This window comes from Oncorhynchus kisutch, unplaced genomic scaffold (genome assembly GCF_002021735.2).
Source record: "Oncorhynchus kisutch isolate 150728-3 unplaced genomic scaffold, Okis_V2 scaffold2588, whole genome shotgun sequence".
Classification (NCBI taxonomy): Eukaryota; Metazoa; Chordata; class Actinopteri; order Salmoniformes; family Salmonidae; genus Oncorhynchus; species Oncorhynchus kisutch.
The window spans coordinates 1-27,490 of record NW_022264533.1 but is presented as its reverse complement, the minus strand read 5'-3'; the positions used below and the strand labels follow the sequence as shown (position 1 = coordinate 27,490).

The 27,490-nt window shown below is 42.6% G+C and overlaps 12 non-coding genes across 12 annotated transcripts; all 12 read right to left on the bottom strand.

The window, feature by feature from the left end:
• Nucleotides 1-549: 549 nt before the first annotated feature.
• Nucleotides 550-631, bottom strand: trnas-gcu (transfer RNA serine (anticodon GCU)). The gene has a single exon. It is a non-coding gene; the product is annotated as a tRNA-Ser (tRNA).
• Nucleotides 632-5,606: 4,975 nt separating this feature from the next.
• Nucleotides 5,607-5,688, bottom strand: trnas-gcu (transfer RNA serine (anticodon GCU)). Its single transcript has one exon. It is a non-coding gene; the product is annotated as a tRNA-Ser (tRNA).
• Nucleotides 5,689-6,724: 1,036 nt separating this feature from the next.
• trnas-acu (transfer RNA serine (anticodon ACU)) lies at nt 6,725-6,806 on the bottom strand. Its single transcript has one exon. It is a non-coding gene; the product is annotated as a tRNA-Ser (tRNA).
• Nucleotides 6,807-9,678: 2,872 nt separating this feature from the next.
• trnas-gcu (transfer RNA serine (anticodon GCU)) lies at nt 9,679-9,760 on the bottom strand. Its single transcript has one exon. It is a non-coding gene; the product is annotated as a tRNA-Ser (tRNA).
• Nucleotides 9,761-15,665: 5,905 nt separating this feature from the next.
• trnas-gcu (transfer RNA serine (anticodon GCU)) lies at nt 15,666-15,747 on the bottom strand. The gene has a single exon. It is a non-coding gene; the product is annotated as a tRNA-Ser (tRNA).
• Nucleotides 15,748-17,348: 1,601 nt separating this feature from the next.
• Nucleotides 17,349-17,430, bottom strand: trnas-gcu (transfer RNA serine (anticodon GCU)). Its single transcript has one exon. It is a non-coding gene; the product is annotated as a tRNA-Ser (tRNA).
• Nucleotides 17,431-19,031: 1,601 nt separating this feature from the next.
• On the bottom strand, nt 19,032-19,113 carry trnas-gcu (transfer RNA serine (anticodon GCU)). The gene has a single exon. It is a non-coding gene; the product is annotated as a tRNA-Ser (tRNA).
• A 1,602-nt stretch (nt 19,114-20,715) lies between these two features.
• trnas-gcu (transfer RNA serine (anticodon GCU)) lies at nt 20,716-20,797 on the bottom strand. Its single transcript has one exon. It is a non-coding gene; the product is annotated as a tRNA-Ser (tRNA).
• A 1,600-nt stretch (nt 20,798-22,397) lies between these two features.
• trnas-gcu (transfer RNA serine (anticodon GCU)) lies at nt 22,398-22,479 on the bottom strand. The gene has a single exon. It is a non-coding gene; the product is annotated as a tRNA-Ser (tRNA).
• A 1,038-nt stretch (nt 22,480-23,517) lies between these two features.
• Nucleotides 23,518-23,599, bottom strand: trnas-gcu (transfer RNA serine (anticodon GCU)). The gene has a single exon. It is a non-coding gene; the product is annotated as a tRNA-Ser (tRNA).
• Nucleotides 23,600-24,637: 1,038 nt separating this feature from the next.
• On the bottom strand, nt 24,638-24,719 carry trnas-gcu (transfer RNA serine (anticodon GCU)). Its single transcript has one exon. It is a non-coding gene; the product is annotated as a tRNA-Ser (tRNA).
• A 1,039-nt stretch (nt 24,720-25,758) lies between these two features.
• Nucleotides 25,759-25,840, bottom strand: trnas-gcu (transfer RNA serine (anticodon GCU)). The gene has a single exon. It is a non-coding gene; the product is annotated as a tRNA-Ser (tRNA).
• Between the last annotated feature and the right edge of the window lie 1,650 nt (nt 25,841-27,490).

Genomic DNA, 27,490 nt, shown 5'->3' with positions numbered 1-27,490 from the left:
AGGATGGGATTCGACCCCATGCATGCAGAGCATAATGATTAGCAGTCCATCGCCTTAACCACTCTGCCACCTCATCCTGATTTTTTGAAGTGGCAAATGATCTTAAAAAAACTGTTGTGCTGTATGTAAACCCCAGATTGAAATCAATGAAAGTGAGGTAGAGCAATGGCAGGGCCATGTGGTCGATCCCATCGAGACATTTAACAAATGTTTTGTCAGGCCGAGTGGTCTCAAGTGCTTGATTAAGTGTGTTGAGGTGTCGGTTCAATCCCCACCTTGAGGTTGCCCTTGGTGAAGCTATTCTTCAATACCTGAATCTTATTAGTCGCCTCGAGGATTGAGCAGGGATTCTATTTTCATGTGGGGCCATGTAAGAGAGGAAATAACAATGTTTTGTGAAGAGGTTGGTGTTATAATCCACACTGCAGTTAATCGCCTTCACCACTCAGATACCAAGTCCTGTGCTCTCGCTGTGGCAGTCAGCATTTTACCAGTGTTTGTGAAAGTCAAAATCTTCCAGTTCCAAAAATAAAGCACAGAATTATTACACGATGAGGATGGGATTCGAACCCATGCATGCAGAGCATAATGGATTAGCAGTCCATCGCCTTAACCACTCGGCCACCTCATCGGCTGTTTAATGGGCAAATGATCTTAAAAAACTGTTGTTGCGTTTGTAAACCAGATAGATTGAATCAATGAAAGTGAGGTAGAGCATGGCAGGGCCATGTGTCGATCCCATCGAGACATTTAACAAATGTTTGTCAGGCCGAGTGGTCTCAAGTGCTTGATTAAGTGTGTTGAGGTGTCGGTTCAAATCCCACCATTGAGTTGCCCTTGGTGAAGCTATTCTTCAATACCTGAATCTTATTAGTCGCTCGAGGATTGAGCAGGGATTCTATTTTCATGTGGGGCCATGTAAGAGAGGAAATACAAATGTTTCGTGAAGAGGTTGGTGTTATAATCCACACATGCAGTTACGCCTCACCACTCAGATACCAAGTCCTGTGCTCTCGCTGTGGCAGTCAGCAATTTACCAGTGTTTGTGAAAGTCAAAATCTTCCAGTGCCAAAATAAAGCACAGAATTTAATTATTACACGATGAGGATGGGATTCAAACCCATGCACGCAGGAGCATAATGGATTAGCAGTCCATCGCCTTAACCACTCGGCCACCTCATCCTGATTTTGGATTGGCAAATGATCTTAAAAAACTGTTGTTGCTGTATGTAAACCCCAGATTGAAATCAAGAAAGTGAGGTAGAGCAATGGCAGGGCCATGTGTCGATCCCATCGAGACATTTAACAAATGTTTTGTCAGGCCGAGTGGTCTCAAGTGCTTGATTAAGTGTGTTGAGGTGTCGGTTCAAATCCCACCATTGAGGTTGCCTTGGTGAAGCTATTCTTCAATACCTGAATCTTATTAGTCGCTCGAGGATTGCGCAGGGATTCTATTTTCATGTGGGGCCATGTAAGAGAGGAAATAACAAATGTTTTGTGAAGAGGTTGGTGTTATAATCCACACATGCAGTTAATCGCCTTCACCACTCAGATACCAAGTCCTGTGCTCTCGCTGTGGCAGTCAGCAATTTTACCAGTGTTTGTGAAAGTCAAATCTTCCAGTTCCAAAATAAAGCACAGAATTATTACAACACGATGAGATGGGATTCGAACCCATGCATGCAGAGCATAATGGATTAGCAGTCCATCGCCTTAACCACTCGGCCACCTCATCCTGATTTTTTTGAAGTGGCAATGATCTTAAAAAACGTTGTGCAGTATGTAACCCCAGATTGAAATCAATGAAAGTGAGGTAGAGCAATGGCAGGGCCATGTGTCGATCCCATCGAGACATTTAACAAATGTTTTGTCAGGCCGAGTGGTCTCAAGTGCTTGATTAAGTGTGTTGAGGTGTCGGTTCAAATCCCACCATTGAGGTTGCCCTTGGTGAAGCTATTCTTCAATACCTGAATCTTATTAGTCGCTCGAGGATTGAGCAGGGATTCTATTTTCATGTGGGGCCATGTAAGAGAGGAAATAACAAATGTTTTTGTGAAGAGGTTGGTGTTATAATCCACACATGCAGTTATCGCCTTCACCACTCAGATACCAAGTCCTGTGCTCTCGCTGTGGCAGTCAGCAATTTTACCAGTGTTTGTGAAAGTCAAAATCTTCCAGTGCCAAAATACAGCACAGAATTTTATTATTACACGATTAGGATGGGATTCAAACCCATGCACGCAGAGCATAATGGATTAGCAGTCCATCGCCTTAACCACGCGGAACTCATCCTGTTATTTTTGAAGTGGCAAATGATATTAAAAAACTGTTGTTGCTGTATGTAAACCCAGATTGAAATCAATGAAAGTGAGGTAGAGCAATGGCAGGGCCATGTGTCGATCCCATCGAGACATTAACAAATGTTTTGTCAGGCCGAGTGGTCTCAACGTGCTTTGGAATTAAGTGTGTTGAGGTGCCTCGGTTCCAAATCCCACCATTGAGGCTTGCCCTTGGCTGGAAGCTATTCTTCAAATACCTGAATCTTATTAGGTCGGCTCGAGGGATTGAGCAGGGATCTCCTTTCATAGTGGGGGGTCCACTGTAAGAGAGAAAACAAACCAAAAAAAGGAAAATAACAAATGTTGTGCAAGAGGTTCGGTGTTATACATCCACACATGCCAGTCTAATCGACCTTCAACTCTCAAGATACCAAGTCCTGATGCTCTTCGCTGTGGCAGTCAGGCAAATTCTTACCACGTGTTTGTGAAAGTCAAAATCTTCCAGTTCCAAAATAAAGCACAGAATTATTACACGATGAGGATGGGGATTCGAACCCATGCATGCAGAGCATAATGATTGCAGTCCATCGCCTTAACCACTCGGCCACCTCATCCTGATGTTTGAAAGTGGCAAATGATCTTAAAAACTGTGTTGCAGTATGTAAACCCCGATTGAAATCAATGAAAGTGAGGTAGAGCAATGCAGGGCCATGTGTCGATCCCATCGAGACATTTAACAAATGTTTTGTCAGGCCGAGTGGTCTCAAGTGCTTGATTAAGTGTGTTGAGGTGTCGGTTCAAATCCCACCATTGAGGTTGCCTTGGTGAAGCTATTCTTCAATACCTGAATCTTATTAGTCGCTCGAGGATTGAGCAGGGATTCTATTTTCATGTGGGGCCATGTAAGAGAGGAAATAACAAATGTTTTGTGAAGAGGTTGGTGTTATAATCCACACATGCAGTTAATCGCCTTCACCACTCAGATACCAAGTCCTGTGCTCTCGCTGTGGCAGTCAGCAATTTTACCAGTGTTTGTGAAAGTCAAAATCTTCCAGTGCCAAAATACAGCACAGAATTTTTATTATTACACGATTAGGATGGGATTCAAACCCATGCACGCAGAGCATAATGGATTAGCAGTCCATCGCCTTAACCACGCGGCCAACTCATCCTGTTATTTTTGAAGTGGCAAATGATATTAAAAAACTGTTGTTGCTGTATGTAAACCCCAGATTGAAATCAATGAAAGTGAGGTAGAGCAATGGCAGGGCCATGTGTCGATCCCATCGAGACATTTAACAAATGTTTTGTCAGGCCGAGTGGTCTCAAGTGCTTGATTAAGTGTGTTGAGGTGTCGGTTCAAAACCCACCATTGAGCTTGCCCTTGGTGAAGCTATTCTTCAATACCTGAATCTTATTAGTCGCTCTAGGATTGCGCAGGGATTCTATATTCATGTGGGGCCATGTAAGAGAGGAAATAACAAATGTTTTGTGAAGAGGTTGGTGTTATAATCCAAACATGCAGTTAATCGCCTTCACTACTCAGATACCAAGTCCTGTGCTCTCGCTGTGGCAGTCAGCAATTTTACCAGTGTTTGTGAAGGTCAAAATCTTCCAGTTCCAAAATAAAGCACAGAATTATTACACGATGAGGATGGGATTCAAACCCATGCATGCAGAGCATAATGGATTAGCAGTCCATCGCCTTAACCACTCGGCCACCTCATCCTGATGTTTTTGATGTTGCAAATGATCTTAAAAAACTGTTGTTGCAGTATGTAAACCCCAGATTGAAATCAATGAAAGTGAGGTAGAGCAATGGCAGGGCCATGTGTCGATCACATCGAGACATTTAACAAATGTTTTGTCAGGCCGAGTGGTCTCAAGTGCTTGATTAAGTGTGTTGAGGTGTCGGTTCAAAACCCACCATTGAGCTTGCCCTTGGTGAAGCTATTCTTCAATACCTGAATCTTATTAGTCGCTCTAGGATTGCGCAGGGATTCTATATTCATGTGGGGCCATGTAAGAGAGGAAATAACAAATGTTTTGTGAAGAGGTTGGTGTTATAATCCAAACATGCAGTTAATCGCCTTCACTACTCAGATACCAAGTCCTGTGCTCTCGCTGTGGCAGTCAGCAATTTTACCAGTGTTTGTGAAGGTCAAAATCTTCCAGTTCCAAAATAAAGCACAGAATTATTACACGATGAGGATGGGATTCAAACCCATGTATGCAGAGCATAATGGATTAGCAGTCCATCGCCTTAACCACTCGGCCACCTCATCCTGATGTTTTTGATGTTGCAAATGATCTTAAAAAACTGTTGTTGCAGTATGTAAACCCCAGATTGAAATCAATGAAAGTGAGGTAGAGCAATGGCAGGGCCATGTGTCGATCACATCGAGACATTTAACAAATGTTTTGTCAGGCCGAGTGGTCTCAAGTGCTTGATTAAGTGTGTTGAGGTGTCGGTTCAAATCCCACCATTGAGGTTGCCCTTGGTGAAGCTATTCTTCAATACCTGAATCTTATTAGTCGCTCGAGGATTGAGCAGGGATTCTATTTTCATGTGGGGCCATGTAAGAGAGGAAATAACAAATGTTTTGTGAAGAGGTTGGTGTTATAATCCACACATGCAGTTAATCGCCTTCACCACTCAGATACCAAGTCCTGTGCTCTCGCTGTGGCAGTCAGCAATTTTACCAGTGTTTGTGAAAGTCAAAATCTTCCAGTGCCAAAATACAGCACAGAATTTTTATTATTACACGATTAGGATGGGATTCAAACCCATGCACGCAGAGCATAATGGATTAGCAGTCCATCGCTTTAACCACGCGGCCACCTCATCCTGTTATTTTTGAAGTGGCAAATGATCTTAAAAAACTGTTGTTGCTGTATGTAAACCCCAGATTGAAATAAATGAAAGTGAGGTAGAGCAATGGCAGGGCCATGTGTCGATCCCATCGAGACATTTAACAAATGTTTTGTCAGACCGAGTGGTCTCAAGGGCTTGATTAAGTGTGTTGAGGTGTCGGTTCAAATCCCACCATTGAGGTTGCCCTTGGTGAAGCTATTCTTCATTACCTGAATCTTATTAGTCGCTCGAGGATTGAGCAGGGATTCTATTTTCATGTGGGGTCATGTAAGAGAGGAAATAACAAATGTTTTGTGAAGAGGTTGGTGTTATAATCCACACATGCAGTTAATCGCCTTCACCACTCAGATACCAAGTCCTGTGCTCTCGCTGTGGCAGTCAGCAATATTACCAGTGTTTGTGAAAGTCAAAATCTTCCAGTGCCAAAATAAAGCACAATTTTAATTGTTACACGATGAGGATGGGATTCGAACCCATGCATGCAGAGCATAATGGATTAGCAGTCCATCGCCTTAACCACTCGGCCACCTCACCCTGAATTTTTTGGATTGGCAAACGATCTTAAAAATCTGTTGTTGCTGTATGTAAACCCCAGATTGAAATCAATGAAAGTGAGGTAGAGCAATGGCAGGGCCATGTGTCGATCCCATCGAGACATTTAACAAATGTTTTGTCAGGCCGAGTGGTCTCAAGTGCTTGATTAAGTGTGTTGAGGTGTCGGTTCAAAACCCACCATTGAGCTTGCCCTTGGTGAAGCTATTCTTCAATACCTGAATCTTATTAGTCGCTCTAGGATTGCGCAGGGATTCTATATTCATGTGGGGCCATGTAAGAGAGGAAATAACAAATGTTTTGTGAAGTGGTTGGTGTTATAATCCAAACATGCAGTTAATCGCCTTCACTACTCAGATACCAAGTCCTGTGCTCTCGCTGTGGCAGTCAGCAATTTTACCAGTGTTTGTGAAAGTCAAAATCTTTCAGTTCCAAAATAAAGCACAGAATTATTACACGATGAGGATGGGATTCGAACCCATGCATGCAGAGCATAATGAATTAGCAGTCCATCGCCTTAACCACGCGGCCATCTCATCCTGCTTTTTAAATGTGCAAATGACCTTAAAAAACTGTTGTTGCTGTTTGTAAACCCTAGATTGAAATCAATGAAAGTGAGGTAGAGCAATGGCAGGGCCATGTGTCGATCCCATCGAGACATTTAACAAATGTTTTGTCAGGCCGAGTGGTCTCAAGTGCTTGATTAAGTGTGTTGAGGTGTCGGTTCAAATCCCACCATTGAGGTTGCCCTTGGTGAAGCTATTCTTCAATACCTGAATCTTATTAGTCGCTCGAGGCTTGAGCAGGGATTCTATTTTCATGTGGGGCCATGTAAGAGAGGAAATAACAAATGTTTTGTGAAGAGGTTGGTGTTATAATCCACACATGCAGTTCATCGCCTTCACCACTCAGATACCAAGTCCTGTGCTCTCGCTGTGGCAGTCAGCAATTTTACCAGTGTTTGTGAAAGTCAAAATCTACCAGTGCCAAAATAAAGCACAGAATTTTAATTGTTACACGATGAGGATGGGATTCGAACCCATGCATGCAGAGCATAATGGATTAGTAGTCCTTCGCCTTAACCACTCGGCCACCTCATCCTGTTATTTTTGAAGTGGCAAATGATCTTAAAAAACTGTTGTTGCTGTATGTAAACCCCAGATTGAAATCAATGACAGTGAGGTAGAGCAATGGCAGGGCCATGTGTCGATCCCATCGAGACTTGGTTGGTGTTATAATCCACACATGCAGTTCATCGCCTTCACCACTCAGATACCAAGTCCTGTGCTCTCGCTGTGGCAGTCAGCAATTTTACCAGTGTTTGTGAAAGTCAAAATCTTCCAGTGCCAAAATACAGCACAGAATTTTTATTATTACACGATTAGGATGGGATTCAAACCCATGCACGCAGAGCATAATGGATTAGCAGTCCATCGCCTTAACCACGCGGCCAACTCATCCTGTTATTTTTGAAGTGGCAAATGATATTAAAAAACTGTTGTTGCTGTATGTAAACCCCAGATTGAAATCAATGAAAGTGAGGTAGAGCAATGGCAGGGCCATGTGTCGATCCCATCGAGACATTTAACAAATGTTTTGTCAGGCCGAGTGGTCTCAAGTGCTTGATTAAGTGTGTTGAGGTGTCGGTTCAAAACCCACCATTGAGCTTGCCCTTGGTGAAGCTATTCTTCAATACCTGAATCTTATTAGTCGCTCTAGGATTGCGCAGGGATTCTATATTCATGTGGGGCCATGTAAGAGAGGAAATAACAAATGTTTTGTGAAGAGGTTGGTGTTATAATCCAAACATGCAGTTAATCGCCTTCACTACTCAGATACCAAGTCCTGTGCTCTCGCTGTGGCAGTCAGCAATTTTACCAGTGTTTGTGAAAGTCAAAATCTTCCAGTTCCAAAATAAAGCACAGAATTATTACACGATGAGGATGGGATTCAAACCCATGCACGCAGAGCATAATGGATTAGCAGTCCATCGCCTTAACCACGCGGCCAACTCATCCTGTTATTTTTGAAGTGGCAAATGATATTAAAAAACTGTTGTTGCTGTATGTAAACCCCAGATTGAAATCAATGACAGTGAGGTAGAGCAATGGCAGGGCCATGTGTCGATCCCATCGAGACTTGGTTGGTGTTATAATCCACACATGCAGTTCATCGCCTTCACCACTCAGATACCAAGTCCTGTGCTCTCGCTGTGGCAGTCAGCAATTTTACCAGTGTTTGTGAAAGTCAAAATCTTCCAGTGCCAAAATACAGCACAGAATTTTTATTATTACACGATTAGGATGGGATTCAAACCCATGCACGCAGAGCATAATGGATTAGCAGTCCATCGCCTTAACCACGCGGCCAACTCATCCTGTTATTTTTGAAGTGGCAAATGATATTAAAAAACTGTTGTTGCTGTATGTAAACCCCAGATTGAAATCAATGAAAGTGAGGTAGAGCAATGGCAGGGCCATGTGTCGATCCCATCGAGACATTTAACAAATGTTTTGTCAGGCCGAGTGGTCTCAAGTGCTTGATTAAGTGTGTTGAGGTGTCGGTTCAAAACCCACCATTGAGCTTGCCCTTGGTGAAGCTATTCTTCAATACCTGAATCTTATTAGTCGCTCTAGGATTGCGCAGGGATTCTATATTCATGTGGGGCCATGTAAGAGAGGAAATAACAAATGTTTTGTGAAGAGGTTGGTGTTATAATCCAAACATGCAGTTAATCGCCTTCACTACTCAGATACCAAGTCCTGTGCTCTCGCTGTGGCAGTCAGCAATTTTACCAGTGTTTGTGAAAGTCAAAATCTTCCAGTTCCAAAATAAAGCACAGAATTATTACACGATGAGGATGGGATTTGAACCCATGCATGCAGAGCATAATGGATTAGCAGTCCATCGCCTTAACCACTCGGCCACCTCATCCTGATGTTTTTGAAGTGGCAAATAATCTTACAAAACTGTTGTTGCAGTATGTAAACCCCAGATTGAAATCAATGAAAGTGAGGTAGAGCAATGGCAGGGCCATGTGTCGATCCCATCGAGACATTTAACAAATGTTTTGTCAGGCCGAGTGGTCTCAAGTGCTTGATTAAGTGTGTTGAGGTGTCGGTTCAAATCCCACCATTGAGGTTGCCCTTGGTGAAGCTATTCTTCAATACCTGAATCTTATTAGTCGCTCGAGGATTGAGCAGGGATTCTATTTTCATGTGGGGCCATGTAAGAGAGGAAATAACAAATGTTTTGTGAAGAGGTTGGTGTTATAATCCACACATGCAGTTAATCGCCTTCACCACTCAGATACCAAGTCCTGTGCTCTCGCTGTGGCAGTCAGCAATTTTACCAGTGTTTGTGAAAGTCAAAATCTTCCAGTGCCAAAATACAGCACAGAATTTTTATTATTACACGATTAGGATGGGATTCAAACCCATGCACGCAGAGCATAATGGATTAGCAGACCATCGCCTTAACCACGCGGCCAACTCATCCTGTTATTTTTGAAGTGGCAAATGATATTAAAAAACTGTTGTTGCTGTATGTAAACCCCAGATTGAAATCAATGAAAGTGAGGTAGAGCAATGGCAGGGCCATGTGTCGATCCCATCGAGACATTTAACAAATGTTTTGTCAGGCCGAGTGGTCTCAAGTGCTTGATTAAGTGTGTTGAGGTGTCGGTTCAAAACCCACCATTGAGCTTGCCCTTGGTGAAGCTATTCTTCAATACCTGAATCTTATTAGTCGCTCTAGGATTGCGCAGGGATTCTATATTCATGTGGGGCCATGTAAGAGAGGAAATAACAAATGTTTTGTGAAGAGGTTGGTGTTATAATCCAAACATGCAGTTAATCGCCTTCACTACTCAGATACCAAGTCCTGTGCTCTCGCTGTGGCAGTCAGCAATTTTACCAGTGTTTGTGAAAGTCAAAATCTTCCAGTTCCAAAATAAAGCACAGAATTATTACACGATGAGGATGGGATTCGAACCCATGCATGCAGAGCATAATGGATTAGCAGTCCATCGCCTTAACCACTCGGCCACCTCATCCTGATGTTTTTGAAGTGGCAAATGATCTTAAAAAACTGTTGTTGCAGTATGTAAACCCCAGATTGAAATCAATGAAAGTGAGGTAGAGCAATGGCAGGGCCATGTGTCGATCCCATCGAGACATTTAACAAATGTTTTGTCAGGCCGAGTGGTCTCAAGTGCTTGATTAAGTGTGTTGAGGTGTCGGTTCAAATCCCACCATTGAGGTTGCCCTTGGTGAAGCTATTCTTCAATACCTGAATCTTATTAGTCGCTCGAGGATTGAGCAGGGATTCTATTTTCATGTGGGGCCATGTAAGAGAGGAAATAACAAATGTTTTGTGAAGAGGTTGGTGTTATAATCCACACATGCAGTTAATCGCCTTCACCACTCAGATACCAAGTCCTGTGCTCTCGCTGTGGCAGTCAGCAATTTTACCAGTGTTTGTGAAAGTCAAAATCTTCCAGTGCCAAAATACAGCACAGAATTTTTATTATTACACGATTAGGATGGGATTCAAACCCATGCACGCAGAGCATAATGGATTAGCAGTCCATCGCCTTAACCACGCGGCCAACTCATCCTGTTATTTTTGAAGTGGCAAATGATATTAAAAAACTGTTGTCGCTGTATGTAAACCCCAGATTGAAATCAATGAAAGTGAGGTAGAGCAATGGCAGGGCCATGTGTCGATCCCATCGAGACATTTAACAAATGTTTTGTCAGGCCGAGTGGTCTCAAGTGCTTGATTAAGTGTGTTGAGGTGTCGGTTCAAAACCCACCATTGAGCTTGCCCTTGGTGAAGCTATTCTTCAATACCTGAATCTTATTAGTCGCTCTAGGATTGCGCAGGGATTCTATATTCATGTGGGGCCATGTAAGAGAGGAAATAACAAATGTTTTGTGAAGAGGTTGGTGTTATAATCCAAACATGCAGTTAATCGCCTTCACTACTCAGATACCAAGTCCTGTGCTCTCGCTGTGGCAGTCAGCAATTTTACCAGTGTTTGTGAAAGTCAAAATCTTCCAGTTCCAAAATAAAGCACAGAATTATTACACGATGAGGATGGGATTCGAACCCATGCATGCAGAGCATAATGGATTAGCAGTCCATCGCCTTAACCACTTGGCCACCTCATCCTGATGTTTTTGAAGTGGCAAATGATCTTAAAAAACTGTTGTTGCAGTATGTAAACCCCAGATTGAAATCAATGAAAGTGAGGTAGAGCAATGGCAAGGCCATGTGTCGATCCCATCGAGACATTTAACAAATGTTTTGTCAGGCCGAGTGGTCTCAAGTGCTTGATTAAGTGTGTTGAGGTGTCGGTTCAAATCCCACCATTGAGGTTGCCCTTGGTGAAGCTATTCTTCAATACCTGAATCTTATTAGTCGCTCGAGGATTGAGCAGGGATTCTATTTTCATGTGGGGCCATGTAAGAGAGGAAATAACAAATGTTTTGTGAAGAGGTTGGTGTTATAATCCACACATGCAGTTAATCGCCTTCACCACTCAGATACCAAGTCCTGTGCTCTCGCTGTGGCAGTCAGCAATTTTACCAGTGTTTGTGAAAGTCAAAATCTTCCAGTGCCAAAATACAGCACATAATTTTTATTATTACACGATTAGGATGGGATTCAAACCCATGCACGCAGAGCATAATGGATTAGCAGTCCATCGCCTTAACCACGCGGCCAACTCATCCTGTTATTTTTGAAGTGGCAAATGATATTAAAAAACTGTTGTTGCTGTATGTAAACCCCAGATTGAAATCAATGAAAGTGAGGTAGAGCAATGGCAGGGCCATGTGTCGATCCCATCGAGACATTTAACAAATGTTTTGTCAGGCCGAGTGGTCTCAAGTGCTTGATTAAGTGTGTTGAGGTGTCGGTTCAAATCCCACCATTGAGGTTGCCCTTGGTGAAGCTATTCTTCAATACCTGAATCTTATTAGTCGCTCGAGGATTGAGCAGGGATTCTATTTTCATGTGGGGCCATGTAAGAGAGGAAATAACAAATGTTTTGTGAAGAGGTTGGTGTTATAATCCACACATGCAGTTAATCGCCTTCACCACTCATATACCAATTCCTGTGCGCTCGCTGTGGCAGTCAGCAATTTTACCAGTGTTTGTGAAAGTCAAAATCTTCCAGTGCCAAAATACAGCACAGAATTTTTATTATTACACGATTAGGATGGGATTCAAACCCATGCACGCAGAGCATAATGGATTAGCAGTCCATCGCCTTAACCACGCGGCCAAATCATCCTGTTATTTTTGAAGTGGCAAATGATATTAAAAAACTGTTGTTGCTGTATGTAAACCCCAGATTGAAATCAATGAAAGTGAGGTAGAGCAATGGCAGGGCCATGTGTCGATCCCATCGAGACATTTAACAAATGTTTTGTCAGGCCGAGTGGTCTCAAGTGCTTGATTAAGTGTGTTGAGGTGTCGGTTCAAAACCCACCATTGAGCTTGCCCTTGGTGAAGCTATTCTTCAATACCTGAATCTTATTAGTCGCTCTAGGATTGCGCAGGGATTCTATATTCATGTGGGGCCATGTAAGAGAGGAAATAACAAATGTTTTGTGAAGAGGTTGGTGTTATAATCCAAACATGCAGTTAATCGCCTTCACTACTCAGATACCAAGTCCTGTGCTCTCGCTGTGGCAGTCAGCAATTTTACCAGTGTTTGTGAAAGTCAAAATCTTCCAGTTCCAAAATAAAGCACAGAATTATTACACGATGAGGATGGGATTCGAACCCATGCATGAAGAGCATAATGGATTAGCAGTCCATCGCCTTAACCACTCGGCCACCTCATCCTGATGTTTTTGAAGTGGCAAATGATCTTAAAAAACTGTTGTTGCAGTATGTAAACCCCAGATTGAAATCAATGAAAGTGAGGTAGAGCAATGGCAGGGCCATGTGTCGATCCCATCGAGACATTTAACAAATGTTTTGTGAAGAGGTTAGTGTTATAATCCACACATGCAGTTAATCGCCTTCACCACTCAGATACCAAGTCCTGTGCTCTCGCTGTGGCAGTCAGCAATTTTACCAGTGTTTGTGAAAGTCAAAATCTTCCAGTGCCAAAATACAGCACAGAATTTTTATTATTACACGATTAGGATGGGATTCAAACCCATGCACGCAGAGCATAATGGATTAGCAGTCCATCGCCTTAACCACACGGCCAACTCATCCTGTTATTTTTGAAGTGGCAAATGATATTAAAAAACTGTTGTTGCTGTATGTAAACCCCAGATTGAAATCAATGAAAGTGAGGTAGAGCAATGGCAGGGCCATGTGTCGATCCCATCGAGACATTTAACAAATGTTTTGTCAGGCCGAGTGGTCTCAAGTGCTTGATTAAGTGTGTTGAGGTGTCGGTTCAAATCCCACCATTGAGGTTGCCCTTGGTGAAGCTATTCTTCAATACCTGAATCTTATTAGTCGCTCTAGGATTGCGCAGGGATTCTATATTCATGTGGGGCCATGTAAGAGAGGAAATAACAAATGTTTTGTGAAGAGGTTGGTGTTATAATCCAAACATGCAGTTAATCGCCTTCACTACTCAGATACCAAGTCCTGTGCTCTCGCTGTGGCAGTCAGCAATTTTACCAGTGTTTGTGAAAGTCAAAATCTTCCAGTGCCAAAATACAGCACAGAATTGTTATTATTACACGATTAGGATGGGATTCAAACCCATGCACGCAGAGCATAATGGATTAGCAGTCCATCGCCTTAACCACGCGGCCAACTCATCCTGTTATTTTTGAAGTGGCAAATGATATTAAAAAACTGTTGTTGCTGTATGTAAACCCCAGATTGAAATCAATGAAAGTGAGGTAGAGCAATGGCAGGGCCATGTGTCGATCCCATCGAGACATTTAACAAATGTTTTGTCAGGCCGAGTGGTCTCAAGTGCTTGATTAAGTGTGTTGAGGTGTCGGTTCAAAACCCACCATTGAGCTTGCCCTTGGTGAAGCTATTCTTCAATACCTGAATCTTATTAGTCGCTCTAGGATTGCGCAGGGATTCTATATTCATGTGGGGCCATGTAAGAGAGGAAATAACAAATGTTTTGTGAAGAGGTTGGTGTTATAATCCAAACATGCAGTTAATCGCCTTCACTACTCAGATACCAAGTCCTGTGCTCTCGCTGTGGCAGTCAGCAATTTTACCAGTGTTTGTGAAAGTCAAAATCTTCCAGTTCCAAAATAAAGCACAGAATTATTACACGATGAGGATGGGATTCGAACCCATGCATGCAGAGCATAATGGATTAGCAGTCCATCGCCTTAACCACTCGCCCACCTCATCCTGATGTTTTTGAAGTGGCAAATGATCTTAAAAAACTGTTGTTGCAGTATGTAAACCCCAGATTGAAATCAATGAAAGTGAGGTAGAGCAATGGCAGGGCCATGTGTCGATCCCATCGAGACATTTAACAAATGTTTTGTCAGGCCGAGTGGTCTCAAGTGCTTGATTAAGTGTGTTGAGGTGTCGGTTCAAATCCCACCATTGAGGTTGCCCTTGGTGAAGCTATTCTTCAATACCTGAATCTTATTAGTCGCTCGAGGATTGAGCAGGGATTCTATTTTCATGTGGGGCCATGTAAGAGAGGAAATAACAAATGTTTTGTGAAGAGGTTGGTGTTATAATCCACACATGCAGTTAATCGCCTTCACCACTCAGATACCAAGTCCTGTGCTCTCGCTGTGGCAGTCAGCAATTTTACCAGTGTTTGTGAAAGTCAAAATCTTCCAGTGCCAAAATACAGCACAGAATTTTTATTATTACACGATTAGGATGGGATTCAAACCCATGCACGCAGAGCATAATGGATTAGCAGTCCATCGCCTTAACCACGCGGCCAACTCATCCTGTTATTTTTGAAGTGGCAAATGATATTAAAAAACTGTTGTTGCTGTATGTAAACCCCAGATTGAAATCAATGAAAGTGAGGTAGAGCAATGGCAGGGCCATGTGTCGATCCCATCGAGACATTTAACAAATGTTTTGTCAGGCCGAGTGGTCTCAAGTGCTTGATTAAGTGTGTTGAGGTGTCGGTTCAAAACCCACCATTGAGCTTGCCCTTGGTGAAGCTATTCTTCAATACCTGAATCTTATTAGTCGCTCTAGGATTGCGCAGGGATTCTATATTCATGTGGGGCCATGTAAGAGAGGAAATAACAAATGTTTTGTGAAGAGGTTGGTGTTATAATCCAAACATGCAGTTAATCGCCTTCACTACTCAGATACCAAGTCCTGTGCTCTCGCTGTGGCAGTCAGCAATTTTACCAGTGTTTGTGAAAGTCAAAATCTTCCAGTGCCAAAATACAGCACAGAATTTTTATTATTACACGATTAGGATGGGATTCAAACCCATGCACGCAGAGCATAACGGATTAGCAGTCCATCGCCTTAACCACGCGGCCAACTCATCCTGTTATTTTTGAAGTGGCAAATGATATTAAAAAACTGTTGTTGCTGTATGTAAACCCCAGATTGAAATCAATGAAAGTGAGGTAGAGCAATGGCAGGGCCATGTGTCGATCCCATCGAGACATTTAACAAATGTTTTGTCAGGCCGAGTGGTCTCAAGTGCTTGATTAAGTGTGTTGAGGTGTCGGTTCAAAACCCACCATTGAGCTTGCCCTTGGTGAAGCTATTCTTCAATACCTGAATCTTATTAGTCGCTCTAGGATTGCGCAGGGATTCTATATTCATGTGGGGCCATGTAAGAGAGGAAATAACAAATGTTTTGTGAAGAGGTTGGTGTTATAATCCAAACATGCAGTTAATCGCCTTCACTACTCAGATACCAAGTCCTGTGCTCTCGCTGTGGCAGTCAGCAATTTTACCAGTGTTTGTGAAAGTCAAAATCTTCCAGTTCCAAAATAAAGCACAGAATTATTACACGATGAGGATGGGATTCGAACCCATGCATGCAGAGCATAATGGATTAGCAGTCCATCGCCTTAACCACTCGGCCACCTCATCCTGATGTTTTTGAAGTGGCAAATGATCTTAAAAAACTGTTGTTGCAGTATGTAAACCCCAGATTGAAATCAATGAAAGTGAGGTAGAGCAATGGCAGGGCCATGTGTCGATCCCATCGAGACATTTAACAAATGTTTTGTCAGGCCGAGTGGTCTCAAGTGCTTGATTAAGTGTGTTGAGGTGTCGGTTCAAATCCCACCATTGAGGTTGCCCTTGGTGAAGCTATTCTTCAATACCTGAATCTTATTAGTCGCTCGAGGATTGAGCAGGGATTCTATTTTCATGTGGGGCCATGTAAGAGAGGAAATAACAAATGTTTTGTGAAGAGGTTGGTGTTATAATCCACACATGCAGTTAATCGCCTTCACCACTCAGATACCAAGTCCTGTGCTCTCGCTGTGGCAGTCAGCAATTTTACCAGTGTTTGTGAAAGTCAAAATCTTCCAGTGCCAAAATACAGCACAGAATTTTTATTATTACACGATTAGGATGGGATTCAAACCCATGCACGCAGAGCATAATGGATTAGCAGTCCATCGCCTTAACCACGCGGCCAACTCATCCTGTTATTTTTGAAGTGGCAAATGATATTAAAAAACTGTTGTTGCTGTATGTAAACCCCAGATTGAAATCAATGAAAGTGAGGTAGAGCAATGGCAGGGCCATGTGTCGATCCCATCGAGACATTTAACAAATGTTTTGTCAGGCCGAGTGGTCTCAAGTGCTTGATTAAGTGTGTTGAGGTGTCGGTTCAAATCCCACCATTGAGGTTGCCCTTGGTGAAGCTATTCTTCAATACCTGAATCTTATTAGTCGCTCGAGGATTGAGCAGGGATTCTATTTTCATGTGGGGCCATGTAAGAGAGGAAATAACAAATGTTTTGTGAAGAGGTTGGTGTTATAATCCACACATGCAGTTAATCGCCTTCACCACTCATATACCAATTCCTGTGCTCTCGCTGTGGCAGTCAGCAATTTTACCAGTGTTTGTGAAAGTCAAAATCTTCCAGTGCCAAAATACAGCACAGAATTTTTATTATTACACGATTAGGATGGGATTCAAACCCATGCACGCAGAGCATAATGGATTAGCAGTCCATCGCCTTAACCACGCGGCCAACTCATCCTGTTATTTTTGAAGTGGCAAATGATATTAAAAAACTGTTGTTGCTGTATGTAAACCCCAGATTGAAATCAATGAAAGTGAGGTAGAGCAATGGCAGGGCCATGTGTCGATCCCATCGAGACATTTAACAAATGTTTTGTCAGGCCGAGTGGTCTCAAGTGCTTGATTAAGTGTGTTGAGGTGTCGGTTCAAAACCCACCATTGAGCTTGCCCTTGGTGAAGCTATTCTTCAATACCTGAATCTTATTAGTCGCTCTAGGATTGCGCAGGGATTCTATATTCATGTGGGGCCATGTAAGAGAGGAAATAACAAATGTTTTGTGAAGAGGTTGGTGTTATAATCCAAACATGCAGTTAATCGCCTTCACTACTCAGATACCAAGTCCTGTGCTCTCGCTGTGGCAGTCAGCAATTTTACCAGTGTTTGTGAAAGTCAAAATCTTCCAGTTCCAAAATAAAGCACAGAATTATTACACGATGAGGATGGGATTCGAACCCATGCATGCAGAGCATAATGGATTAGCAGTCCATCGCCTTAACCACTCGGCCACCTCATCCTGATGTTTTTGAAGTGGCAAATGATCTTAAAAAACTGTTGTTGCAGTATGTAAACCCCAGATTGAAATCAATGAAAGTGAGGTAGAGCAATGGCAGGGCCATGTGTCGATCCCATCGAGACATTTAACAAATGTTTTGTCAGGCCGAGTGGTCTCAAGTGCTTGATTAAGTGTGTTGAGGTGTCGGTTCAAATCCCACCATTGAGGTTGCCCTTGGTGAAGCTATTCTTCAATACCTGAATCTTATTAGTCGCTCGAGGATTGAGCAGGGATTCTATTTTCATGTGGGGCCATGTAAGAGAGGAAATAACAAATGTTTTGTGAAGAGGTTGGTGTTATAATCCACACATGCAGTTAATCGCCTTCACCACTCAGATACCAAGTCCTGTGCTCTCGCTGTGGCAGTCAGCAATTTTACCAGTGTTTGTGAAAGTCAAAATCTTCCAGTGCCAAAATACAGCACAGAATTTTTATTATTACACGATTAGGATGGGATTCAAACCCATGCACGCAGAGCATAATGGATTAGCAGTCCATCGCCTTAACCACGCGGCCAACTCATCCTGTTATTTTTGAAGTGGCAAATGATATTAAAAAACTGTTGTTGCTGTATGTAAACCCCAGATTGAAATCAATGAAAGTGAGGTAGAGCAATGGCAGGGCCATGTGTCGATCCCATCGAGACATTTAACAAATGTTTTGTCAGGCCGAGTGGTCTCAAGTGCTTGATTAAGTGTGTTGAGGTGTCGGTTCAAATCCCACCATTGAGGTTGCCCTTGGTGAAGCTATTCTTCAATACCTGAATCTTATTAGTCGCTCTAGGATTGCGCAGGGATTCTATATTCATGTGGGGCCATGTAAGAGAGGAAATAACAAATGTTTTGTGAAGAGGTTGGTGTTATAATCCAAACATGCAGTTAATCGCCTTCACTACTCAGATACCAAGTCCTGTGCTCTCGCTGTGGCAGTCAGCAATTTTACCAGTGTTTGTGAAAGTCAAAATCTTCCAGTGCCAAAATACAGCACAGAATTTTTATTATTACACGATTAGGATGGGATTCAAACCCATGCACGCAGAGCATAATGGATTAGCAGTCCATCGCCTTAACCACGCGGCCAACTCATCCTGTTATTTTTGAAGTGGCAAATGATATTAAAAAACTGTTGTTGCTGTATGTAAACCCCAGATTGAAATCAATGAAAGTGAGGTAGAGCAATGGCAGGGCCATGTGTCGATCCCATCGAGACATTTAACAAATGTTTTGTCAGGCCGAGTGGTCTCAAGTGCTTGATTAAGTGTGTTGAGGTGTCGGTTCAAAACCCACCATTGAGCTTGCCCTTGGTGAAGCTATTCTTCAATACCTGAATCTTATTAGTCGCTCTAGGATTGCGCAGGGATTCTATATTCATGTGGGGCCATGTAAGAGAGGAAATAACAAATGTTTTGTGAAGAGGTTGGTGTTATAATCCAAACATGCAGTTAATCGCCTTCACTACTCAGATACCAAGTCCTGTGCTCTCGCTGTGGCAGTCAGCAATTTTACCAGTGTTTGTGAAAGTCAAAATCTTCCAGTTCCAAAATAAAGCACAGAATTATTACACGATGAGGATGGGATTCGAACCCATGCATGCAGAGCATAATGGATTAGCAGTCCATCGCCTTAACCACTCGGCCACCTCATCCTGATGTTTTTGAAGTGGCAAATGATCTTAAAAAACTGTTGTTGCAGTATGTAAACCCCAGATTGAAATCAATGAAAGTGAGGTAGAGCAATGGCAGGGCCATGTGTCGATCCCATCGAGACATTTAACAAATGTTTTGTCAGGCCGAGTGGTCTCAAGTGCTTGATTAAGTGTGTTGAGGTGTCGGTTCAAATCCCACCATTGAGGTTGCCCTTGGTGAAGCTATTCTTCAATACCTGAATCTTATTAGTCGCTCGAGGATTGAGCAGGGATTCTATTTTCATGTGGGGCCATGTAAGAGAGGAAATAACAAATGTTTTGTGAAGAGGTTGGTGTTATAATCCACACATGCAGTTAATCGCCTTCACCACTCAGATACCAAGTCCTGTGCTCTCGCTGTGGCAGTCAGCAATTTTACCAGTGTTTGTGAAAGTCAAAATCTTCCAGTGCCAAAATACAGCACAGAATTTTTATTATTACACGATTAGGATGGGATTCAAACCCATGCACGCAGAGCATAATGGATTAGCAGTCCATCGCCTTAACCACGCGGCCAACTCATCCTGTTATTTTTGAAGTGGCAAATGATATTAAAAAACTGTTGTTGCTGTATGTAAACCCCAGATTGAAATCAATGAAAGTGAGGTAGAGCAATGGCAGGGCCATGTGTCGATCCCATCGAGACATTTAACAAATGTTTTGTCAGGCCGAGTGGTCTCAAGTGCTTGATTAAGTGTGTTGAGGTGTCGGTTCAAATCCCACCATTGAGGCTTGCCCTTGGTGAAGCTATTCTTCAATACCTGAATCTTATTAGTCGCTCGAGGATTGCGCAGGGATTCTATATTCATGTGGGGCCATGTAAGAGAGGAAATAACAAATGTTTTGTGAAGAGGTTGGTGTTATAATCCACACATGCAGTTAATCGCCTTCACCACTCAGATACCAAGTCCTGTGCTCTCGCTGTGGCAGTCAGCAATTTTACCAGTGTTTGTGAAAGTCAAAATCTTCCAGTGCCAAAATACAGCACAGAATTTTTATTATTACACGATTAGGATGGGATTCAAACCCATGCACGCAGAGCATAATGGATTAGCAGTCCATCGCCTTAACCACGCGGCCAACTCATCCTGTTATTTTTGAAGTGGCAAATGATATTAAAAAACTGTTGTTGCTGTATGTAAACCCCAGATTGAAATCAATGAAAGTGAGGTAGAGCAATGGCAGGGCCATGTGTCGATCCCATCGAGACATTTAACAAATGTTTTGTCAGGCCGAGTGGTCTCAAGTGCTTGATTAAGTGTGTTGAGGTGTCGGTTCAAAACCCACCATTGAGCTTGCCCTTGGTGAAGCTATTCTTCAATACCTGAATCTTATTAGTCGCTCTAGGATTGCGCAGGGATTCTATATTCATGTGGGGCCATGTAAGAGAGGAAATAACAAATGTTTTGTGAAGAGGTTGGTGTTATAATCCAAACATGCAGTTAATCGCCTTCACTACTCAGATACCAAGTCCTGTGCTCTCGCTGTGGCAGTCAGCAATTTTACCAGTGTTTGTGAAAGTCAAAATCTTCCAGTTCCAAAATAAAGCACAGAATTATTACACGATGAGGATGGGATTCGAACCCATGCATGCAGAGCATAATGGATTAGCAGTCCATCGCCTTAACCACTCGGCCACCTCATCCTGATGTTTTTGAAGTGGCAAATGATCTTAAAAAACTGTTGTTGCAGTATGTAAACCCCAGATTGAAATCAATGAAAGTGAGGTAGAGCAATGGCAGGGCCATGTGTCGATCCCATCGAGACATTTAACAAATGTTTTGTCAGGCCGAGTGGTCTCAAGTGCTTGATTAAGTGTGTTGAGGTGTCGGTTCAAATCCCACCATTGAGGTTGCCCTTGGTGAAGCTATTCTTCAATACCTGAATCTTATTAGTCGCTCGAGGATTGAGCAGGGATTCTATTTTCATGTGGGGCCATGTAAGAGAGGAAATAACAAATGTTTTGTGAAGAGGTTGGTGTTATAATCCACACATGCAGTTAATCGCCTTCACCACTCAGATACCAAGTCCTGTGCTCTCGCTGTGGCAGTCAGCAATTTTACCAGTGTTTGTGAAAGTCAAAATCTTCCAGTGCCAAAATACAGCACAGAATTTTTATTATTACACGATTAGGATGGGATTCAAACCCATGCACGCAGAGCATAATGGATTAGCAGTCCATCGCCTTAACCACGCGGCCAACTCATCCTGTTATTTTTGAAGTGGCAAATGATATTAAAAAACTGTTGTTGCTGTATGTAAACCCCAGATTGAAATCAATGAAAGTGAGGTAGAGCAATGGCAGGGCCATGTGTCGATCCCATCGAGACATTTAACAAATGTTTTGTCAGGCCGAGTGGTCTCAAGTGCTTGATTAAGTGTGTTGAGGTGTCGGTTCAAATCCCACCATTGAGGTTGCCCTTGGTGAAGCTATTCTTCAATACCTGAATCTTATTAGTCGCTCGAGGATTGAGCAGGGATTCTATTTTCATGTGGGGCCATGTAAGAGAGGAAATAACAAATGTTTTGTGAAGAGGTTGGTGTTATAATCCACACATGCAGTTAATCGCCTTCACCACTCAGATACCAAGTCCTGTGCTCTCGCTGTGGCAGTCAGCAATTTTACCAGTGTTTGTGAAAGTCAAAATCTTCCAGTGCCAAAATACAGCACAGAATTTTATTATTACACGATTAGGATGGGATTCAAACCCATGCACGCAGAGCATAATGGATTAGCAGTCCATCGCCTTAACCACGCGGCCAACTCATCCTGTTATTTTTGAAGTGGCAAATGATATTAAAAAACTGTTGTTGCTGTATGTAAACCCCAGATTGAAATCAATGAAAGTGAGGTAGAGCAATGGCAGGGCCATGTGTCGATCCCATCGAGACATTTAACAAATGTTTTGTCAGGCCGAGTGGTCTCAAGTGCTTGATTAAGTGTGTTGAGGTGTCGGTTCAAAACCCACCATTGAGCTTGCCCTTGGTGAAGCTATTCTTCAATACCTGAATCTTATTAGTCGCTCTAGGATTGCGCAGGGATTCTATATTCATGTGGGGCCATGTAAGAGAGGAAATAACAAATGTTTTGTGAAGAGGTTGGTGTTATAATCCAAACATGCAGTTAATCGCCTTCACTACTCAGATACCAAGTCCTGTGCTCTCGCTGTGGCAGTCAGCAATTTTACCAGTGTTTGTGAAAGTCAAAATCTTCCAGTTCCAAAATAAAGCACAGAATTATTACACGATGAGGATGGGATTCGAACCCATGCATGCAGAGCATAATGGATTAGCAGTCCATCGCCTTAACCACTCGGCCACCTCATCCTGATGTTTTTGAAGTGGCAAATGATCTTAAAAAACTGTTGTTGCAGTATGTAAACCCCAGATTGAAATCAATGAAAGTGAGGTAGAGCAATGGCAGGGCCATGTGTCGATCCCATCGAGACATTTAACAAATGTTTTGTCAGGCCGAGTGGTCTCAAGTGCTTGATTAAGTGTGTTGAGGTGTCGGTTCAAATCCCACCATTGAGGTTGCCCTTGGTGAAGCTATTCTTCAATACCTGAATCTTATTAGTCGCTCGAGGATTGAGCAGGGATTCTATTTTCATGTGGGGCCATGTAAGAGAGGAAATAACAAATGTTTTGTGAAGAGGTTGGTGTTATAATCCACACATGCAGTTAATCGCCTTCACCACTCAGATACCAAGTCCTGTGCTCTCGCTGTGGCAGTCAGCAATTTTACCAGTGTTTGTGAAAGTCAAAATCTTCCAGTGCCAAAATACAGCACAGAATTTTTATTATTACACGATTAGGATGGGATTCAAACCCATGCACGCAGAGCATAATGGATTAGCAGTCCATCGCCTTAACCACGCGGCCAACTCATCCTGTTATTTTTGAAGTGGCAAATGATATTAAAAAACTGTTGTTGCTGTATGTAAACCCCAGATTGAAATCAATGAAAGTGAGGTAGAGCAATGGCAGGGCCATGTGTCGATCCCATCGAGACATTTAACAAATGTTTTGTCAGGCCGAGTGGTCTCAAGTGCTTGATTAAGTGTGTTGAGGTGTCGGTTCAAAACCCACCATTGAGCTTGCCCTTGGTGAAGCTATTCTTCAATACCTGAATCTTATTAGTCGCTCTAGGATTGCGCAGGGATTCTATATTCATGTGGGGCCATGTAAGAGAGGAAATAACAAATGTTTTGTGAAGAGGTTGGTGTTATAATCCAAACATGCAGTTAATCGCCTTCACTACTCAGATACCAAGTCCTGTGCTCTCGCTGTGGCAGTCAGCAATTTTACCAGTGTTTGTGAAAGTCAAAATCTTCCAGTTCCAAAATAAAGCACAGAATTATTACACGATGAGGATGGGATTCGAACCCATGCATGCAGAGCATAATGGATTAGCAGTCCATCGCCTTAACCACTCGGCCACCTCATCCTGATGTTTTTGAAGTGGCAAATGATCTTAAAAAACTGTTGTTGCAGTATGTAAACCCCAGATTGAAATCAATGAAAGTGAGGTAGAGCAATGGCAGGGCCATGTGTCGATCCCATCGAGACATTTAACAAATGTTTTGTCAGGCCGAGTGGTCTCAAGTGCTTGATTAAGTGTGTTGAGGTGTCGGTTCAAATCCCACCATTGAGGTTGCCCTTGGTGAAGCTATTCTTCAATACCTGAATCTTATTAGTCGCTCGAGGATTGAGCAGGGATTCTATTTTCATGTGGGGCCATGTAAGAGAGGAAATAACAAATGTTTTGTGAAGAGGTTGGTGTTATAATCCACACATGCAGTTAATCGCCTTCACCACTCAGATACCAAGTCCTGTGCTCTCGCTGTGGCAGTCAGCAATTTTACCAGTGTTTGTGAAAGTCAAAATCTTCCAGTGCCAAAATACAGCACAGAATTTTTATTATTACACGATTAGGATGGGATTCAAACCCATGCACGCAGAGCATAATGGATTAGCAGTCCATCGCCTTAACCACGCGGCCAACTCATCCTGTTATTTTTGAAGTGGCAAATGATATTAAAAAACTGTTGTTGCTGTATGTAAACCCCAGATTGAAATCAATGAAAGTGAGGTAGAGCAATGGCAGGGCCATGTGTCGATCCCATCGAGACATTTAACAAATGTTTTGTCAGGCCGAGTGGTCTCAAGTGCTTGATTAAGTGTGTTGAGGTGTCGGTTCAAAACCCACCATTGAGCTTGCCCTTGGTGAAGCTATTCTTCAATACCTGAATCTTATTAGTCGCTCTAGGATTGCGCAGGGATTCTATATTCATGTGGGGCCATGTAAGAGAGGAAATAACAAATGTTTTGTGAAGAGGTTGGTGTTATAATCCAAACATGCAGTTAATCGCCTTCACTACTCAGATACCAAGTCCTGTGCTCTCGCTGTGGCAGTCAGCAATTTTACCAGTGTTTGTGAAAGTCAAAATCTTCCAGTTCCAAAATAAAGCACAGAATTATTACACGATGAGGATGGGATTCGAACCCATGCATGCAGAGCATAATGGATTAGCAGTCCATCGCCTTAACCACTCGGCCACCTCATCCTGATGTTTTTGAAGTGGCAAATGATCTTAAAAAACTGTTGTTGCAGTATGTAAACCCCAGATTGAAATCAATGAAAGTGAGGTAGAGCAATGGCAGGGCCATGTGTCGATCCCATCGAGACATTTAACAAATGTTTTGTCAGGCCGAGTGGTCTCAAGTGCTTGATTAAGTGTGTTGAGGTGTCGGTTCAAATCCCACCATTGAGGTTGCCCTTGGTGAAGCTATTCTTCAATACCTGAATCTTATTAGTCGCTCGAGGATTGAGCAGGGATTCTATTTTCATGTGGGGCCATGTAAGAGAGGAAATAACAAATGTTTTGTGAAGAGGTTGGTGTTATAATCCACACATGCAGTTAATCGCCTTCACCACTCAGATACCAAGTCCTGTGCTCTCGCTGTGGCAGTCAGCAATTTTACCAGTGTTTGTGAAAGTCAAAATCTTCCAGTGCCAAAATACAGCACAGAATTTTTATTATTACACGATTAGGATGGGATTCAAACCCATGCACGCAGAGCATAATGGATTAGCAGTCCATCGCCTTAACCACGCGGCCAACTCATCCTGTTATTTTTGAAGTGGCAAATGATATTAAAAAACTGTTGTTGCTGTATGTAAACCCCAGATTGAAATCAATGAAAGTGAGGTAGAGCAATGGCAGGGCCATGTGTCGATCCCATCGAGACATTTAACAAATGTTTTGTCAGGCCGAGTGGTCTCAAGTGCTTGATTAAGTGTGTTGAGGTGTCGGTTCAAATCCCACCATTGAGGCTTGCCCTTGGTGAAGCTATTCTTCAATACCTGAATCTTATTAGTCGCTCTAGGATTGCGCAGGGATTCTATATTCATGTGGGGCCATGTAAGAGAGGAAATAACAAATGTTTTGTGAAGAGGTTGGTGTTATAATCCAAACATGCAGTTAATCGCCTTCACTACTCAGATACCAAGTCCTGTGCTCTCGCTGTGGCAGTCAGCAATTTTACCAGTGTTTGTGAAAGTCAAAATCTTCCAGTTCCAAAATAAAGCACAGAATTATTACACGATGAGGATGGGATTCGAACCCATGCATGCAGAGCATAATGGATTAGCAGTCCATCGCCTTAACCACTCGGCCACCTCATCCTGATGTTTTTGAAGTGGCAAATGATCTTAAAAAACTGTTGTTGCAGTATGTAAACCCCAGATTGAAATCAATGAAAGTGAGGTAGAGCAATGGCAGGGCCATGTGTCGATCCCATCGAGACATTTAACAAATGTTTTGTCAGGCCGAGTGGTCTCAAGTGCTTGATTAAGTGTGTTGAGGTGTCGGTTCAAATCCCACCATTGAGGTTGCCCTTGGTGAAGCTATTCTTCAATACCTGAATCTTATTAGTCGCTCGAGGATTGAGCAGGGATTCTATTTTCATGTGGGGCCATGTAAGAGAGGAAATAACAAATGTTTTGTGAAGAGGTTGGTGTTATAATCCACACATGCAGTTAATCGCCTTCACCACTCAGATACCAAGTCCTGTGCTCTCGCTGTGGCAGTCAGCAATTTTACCAGTGTTTGTGAAAGTCAAAATCTTCCAGTGCCAAAATACAGCACAGAATTTTTATTATTACACGATTAGGATGGGATTCAAACCCATGCACGCAGAGCATAATGGATTAGCAGTCCATCGCCTTAACCACGCGGCCAACTCATCCTGTTATTTTTGAAGTGGCAAATGATATTAAAAAACTGTTGTTGCTGTATGTAAACCCCAGATTGAAATCAATGAAAGTGAGGTAGAGCAATGGCAGGGCCATGTGTCGATCCCATCGAGACATTTAACAAATGTTTTGTCAGGCCGAGTGGTCTCAAGTGCTTGATTAAGTGTGTTGAGGTGTCGGTTCAAAACCCACCATTGAGCTTGCCCTTGGTGAAGCTATTCTTCAATACCTGAATCTTATTAGTCGCTCTAGGATTGCGCAGGGATTCTATATTCATGTGGGGCCATGTAAGAGAGGAAATAACAAATGTTTTGTTGAAGAGGTTGGTGTTATAATCCAAACATGCAGTTAATCGCCTTCACTACTCAGATACCAAGTCCTGTGCTCTCGCTGTGCAGTCAGCAATTTTACCAGTGTTTGTGAAAGTCAAAATCTTTCCAGTTCCAAAATAAGCACAGAATTTTACACGATGAGGATGGGATTCGAACCCATGCATGCGAGACTAATGGATTAGCAGTCCATCGCCTTAACCACTCGGCCACCTCATCCTGATGTTTTTGAAGTGGCAAATGATCTTAAAAAACTGTTGTTGCAGTATGTAAACCCCAGATTGAAATCAATGAAAGTGAGGTAGAGCAATGGCAGGGCCATGTGTCGATCCCATCGAGACATTTAACAAATGTTTTGTCAGGCCGAGTGGTCTCAAGTGCTTGATTAAGTGTGTTGAGGTGTCGGTTCAAAACCCACCATTGAGGTTGCCCTTGGTGAAGCTATTCTTCAATACCTGAATCTATTATTGTCTCTCTAGGATTGCGCAGGGATTCTATTTTCATGTGGGGCCATGTAAGAGAGGAAATAACAAATGTTTTGTGAAGAGGTTGGTGTTATAATCCAAACATGCAGTTAATCGCCTTCACCACTCAGATACCAAGTCCTGTGCTCTCGCTGTGGCAGTCAGCAATTTTACCAGTGTTTGTGAAAGTCAAAATCTTCCAGTTCCAAATAAAGCACAGAATTATTACACGATGAGGATGGGATTCGAACCATGCATGCAGAGAATAATGGATTAGCAGTCCATCT